Source organism: Saccoglossus kowalevskii, chromosome 9 (assembly GCF_978046115.1).
Source record: "Saccoglossus kowalevskii chromosome 9, keSacKowa6.1, whole genome shotgun sequence".
Classification (NCBI taxonomy): Eukaryota; Metazoa; Hemichordata; class Enteropneusta; family Harrimaniidae; genus Saccoglossus; species Saccoglossus kowalevskii.
In genome coordinates this window covers 38,628,631-38,633,227 of record NC_140649.1, presented here as the reverse complement: position 1 = coordinate 38,633,227, position 4,597 = coordinate 38,628,631, and the positions used below count along the sequence as shown (strand labels likewise).

General features: G+C 40.2%; 1 long non-coding RNA gene across 1 annotated transcript; it reads left to right on the top strand.

Moving 5' to 3' along the window:
* The first annotated feature begins 1,082 nt into the window (after positions 1 to 1,082).
* LOC144352905 (uncharacterized) lies at positions 1,083 to 3,286 on the top strand. The gene is made up of 2 exons (XR_013420711.2): positions 1,083 to 1,179; positions 2,824 to 3,286. It is a non-coding gene; the product is annotated as an uncharacterized LOC144352905 (long non-coding RNA).
* Positions 3,287 to 4,597: the final 1,311 nt, after the last annotated feature.

The following is a 4,597-nucleotide window of genomic DNA, read 5'->3' as shown; positions in this document are numbered from 1 at the left end:
TGGTGGAATTTTGTTTGAGAGTTGCTTCTTTCCTGACTGGGATCTCGAAGACTCATCCAGTGTGTCACCTCGCATATGTTCTTTGTCATTCGCCTGTTGTGACTCCTTGTTATAGCGGTCTTTTACGTCCGACAATTCGAGTTCCGCCATTGCAGCAATAAGCGACGATCGCCGGACGTGTAGATCTCCAGGCAAAGGAGAACTATGGGTCGAGCTACTTGCAGACGCAGAATCAGAATCCAGCGGTTTGTTTTTTAAGGAATTTAACGCTTGCTGAAATACCGATGAAGTACCTGGCATGCACCGGTGTGCCTGTCGAGCATGGTCGCTATCTTCGACGTATGTTTCCGCGTCGTATATTAATATTTGCGGCGCCACAGTGTCCGGCCCGGTGTCCTGATTTCCCGGGGCAACGTAATTCGCAAAACTTACATGTTTTTTGCGAGATATTTCGGGAGATAGCGTCGCTGTTATAAGGTTGTTTTTTGTCGGCGATGTTCGAGGACTGTCAATTCGCAGAGATTTGATATTAGCTTTGGGATCATCGGTTTTTCCCGATGAGCCTACGCTCCCGTTGTGATCTTCCCACGAGCACTGTTGTTGTCGAGATATCGTAGGAATAGTCCATGGTTTACTTTTGTGGTTGGCATACAAACCTGTTTGCCTTGTTGTCATATCTCGGGTATCCATCGTGCGTACACACAGAAACTACCTATTAGTTGATATATCTTGCATATCTCGTAGTTAAATTTGAACTACCGTACCTTCAACATCCAAGCTGGACAACAGGTGTCTCTCGTCGGGATCTGGGGTAGGTTTTCCGACGTAGGGATTGTTGTTCCTAACAGGCGCAGTGCGTATATTGGCAATTCTGATGTTTGTTATCTCAGAGAGTGCAAACTGGAATAATAATGTAGACAAACAACCTCCGTTGAGTCAATTAATCGCCATGTAAACGGGCAATAATGCACAAATCAAGACGGTGCGCCTCTCCGTAAAGACGTTTCTTAACCGACTATAATCGTGCCAAAATCTAACCCCGCGCATGTGCGTGTTTCACAGAGTCTCATTGGCTGTAAAACCAGGCGAACGTCGTCGTAAATTGTGGTGAAATTCCTCTGTCGCCAAAATATACAACGACTTGGTTATCAACGATTAATGACGTTACAAAGTCTCCAGGTAAATATGTCATAACATCGTTTACAGTTCTCCTCTATCATTGACGACAACACGCACTGATTTACCATAAACGTCAACAAGTAACTGTGCAAGACAAACCACGTCACTATGGGAAGCAATTACTATCAAGAAGGGCGACGAACTATTCCCACCTTTGCAACCGTAGAAGTTTGACGATGGCAGTAGTGAGGATCCAGTGTAAGATGATATGTCGTCTTCTTCTTACTTTGATTATTATAGACTTAATGCCACCAGGATACAAAAAAATAAGAAAAAAAAGTAGGGTCATCGGGGTCACCAGAAAATTGTTTTGAGGAACACCAGTCAGAACATTTTACATCGGTTTCTATAGTGACATTATTTCTTACTATTTCGGGATTTTGCTCAATGACACAGTGTTGTTATGAATTCTAAAATTGTAAAAACATTAAAAAAACTTAACATTTCATTTAGTGAGTTCCCAGTGTGATAATAATTTTATATTATATACAATAGGACATTCTCTCCCATAATGCAATACACATTATGCAATAAATAATAATCTGAATTGAGCTACACCTTAAAGGGCAGTGGTCGTCGCACAGTGTGGGTTTGAATATAGTTTAAAGGGCGGTAGTCTTCGCACAGTGTTGGTTCGAATGTAGTTAAAACGGCGGTAGTCGTCGCGCCACGCATGCGCGAGATATATGGGTCTCATGTAAACAAAGATGGTGACTTTGACTGTTGTGCAGATCAACGAGTAAAAACGGAGGTATTTATATTAAGTGTTTAGAAGGTATCGAGGGAGTCACCGGCGGAAATTAGTGTTAGTCGCGCCCAGGTCAAACCTCATACTTGTGATTTCCATTGGATTATGGAAAAGTCAATGTTTATCAACACGAATGTCGCACATGCGCAGCGCGACGACTACCGCCCTTTAAACACGAGTTTCGTATTTTATACGCGATGTGCGCGCCGCAGTTCAATGCATGTATTACAGTGTGCTCATTCCACATTTTCTTGTTTCTGAGATTTATTATGCACAAATTCGGTTCAATGTTTTGGGAAAAATAGTAACTCGTGTCTTGGCAAAAAGGATTGTTAATGTTAGCGTTAAATCCCAAAACAACATGAATGCACACTTGGTTGAAACTTCAGAAAGGATATTGTCTGTTATCAAAAAACAGTGACTATCACCTGATTCCACTGGGAACGTCACAGATTTGTAATAATGGTATTTAATGAATGAACTTTACCAACACGGAGCGTGAACCCGACAATCACTGACGTCAAAGATCGGATAAGAAAGGGATTAGTGTTTAGAATAACAACACCTTCATTTCTTGTCTTGACGCCATAGGTGATCGCAAAGACGTCAATTTCAACCGGAAATGACGACACTAACGGAGAGATTGTCATATGCATAAGAGCATATTGTACTATGAAAGCGCTAAATGTTAGGAATTGTTAGTTTTCTTGTTTCCAAGTAATGAGTGTCAGGTTAAATTCGTATAGAACACAGTAAAAACACCGCTGAAATACGCAAAGCAAATTTTAATTGTTTATACACGAATCCTTTTATGCCGCCGCAACATTTGATTGATATTTCTAATGTGCATGCATTGGTATACCCAAATTAAATCGGAGGAATCTTTTATTTTCCAGGTATTGGGCAGCGTTCCACTGGCCAAACCAGAGACAACATCATACGATACGATCGTGCCAGATGCTTACGATCTTTACGATCAGTCAGTAGTCTTCCAAAAAGAAACTCTACGTATTTGCAGTGAAGTGGTCAGTGTGTACTGTTGTTTTACTGCTAGACTACGGAATAAAAACGTGGAGATGTGATTGGGTGGGTTGGTGGTTATGCTGCTTATAGTACATGAACGCAATTGCCCGGACAGATACAGCCTCCATATTTGTAATCAAAGGTATTTTTGAGCAATTGAATCACTATAAATTAAATGACACTTAACGGAAATGACGTCATTCACTATAAAATCACTGAGCGCTATTAATAGCCTAAAACGTTATTACTTTGAGACAGTTATATGAACATAACTACTGGTAGAACGATAGACTTGTAAATTTTATTTTATTGTAAAAAAACACACGATAATATAAACTATTGCGTTCTCTGTGCGTCTCATTTGACAATTCAAATATTTCGGTAAAAAATTAGTGTTAAAACACTGGCGCATACAACATCTAGTACATTGCATGCGCGTGTGTGTCGTACATCGCTCTTTCACCTCCAGACTTGTTGTCTTCATCATTTCTATGACGCAAGGAGTTATGTTACCATACCTACAGATAATGATTAAAAAATGTTATTGAACAGTAAGTACAATTAAGCACAAACAAATGCAAAATGAGTCAACATGTCCTTTAGTGACACAAATAGATTGGTGCATTAGTTAGTAACGCTGCGATGTTTTCAGTCTAAATTTGACCTCTGATCTGATCCGGTTATACAACCTGTATCTGACTGAGATTATCGATTCTCGATAATCCCTCCTGTCCAGAAGTAACTTATTTAATGCTGATTAATATGACCATTGGAATATCGTGCCTGACGTCGTGTCCTGGTACTAGTCACGATTTTATGCATAAACAAACTGATTATAATCAATGAATTTAGAAATGTTACTTTCTTTTTTGCGCGCAACAACGTTCTGTTTCCCAGCACATCACATTGTGATGTTATTACTGTACAACGAATATTGGTTCCAATTATCTTGTGATTAAGTACTGAGAAATAATTGTAAACTCATAAATACTGCCGACAGAAAGTAAAGCAAGTAATTAAAACCGAATAAACGGCAAGGTAAATACTACGTCAAATCAACGTAAACTCGTACTGTGTGTGAAACTCGAACTGGTGCTCACGTACGGCACATAATCGCCTAGGTTGCCGCAATGTCTAGCTACGCTGTGTGGCGTGGGTCGGCGTGGGCGGGTTTCACGCTCTCTGCACATTATAAACTCGGTGGGGATGCCCGGTGGCCGAGGGGAAGCCGTGTTGTGACGCCGTGAAACTAGGCGATTAGATGCCCTGCGCGAGCGCCGGTTCCAGTCTGGCATCCGGTACGTCTTTATTTTGATTTGACATAGATCTGCATAGTCCAGATGACCTGACACACTATCAATGTTTACTCATTTGATACCACAAATGTCGTTTTAACTATTACAAAAACAAACAAATGAAAGGAATGAAAGGATGCAGGTTAATTGCTTCGCACTTTTATTATAATCTATATTTATTCAGCTAATTTAGCATCCAACGAGAAACTATTCTTTGTGTGTGTGACGTAACACATCTCGCCTCATAAAATATTAACAAGTTATATTTGTCATCGCAATTATGCATAATATATTGACGAACTTGTCTTATTTCGTCCACAAATCAAGCAGCTTATCTTATCCACGTACATGT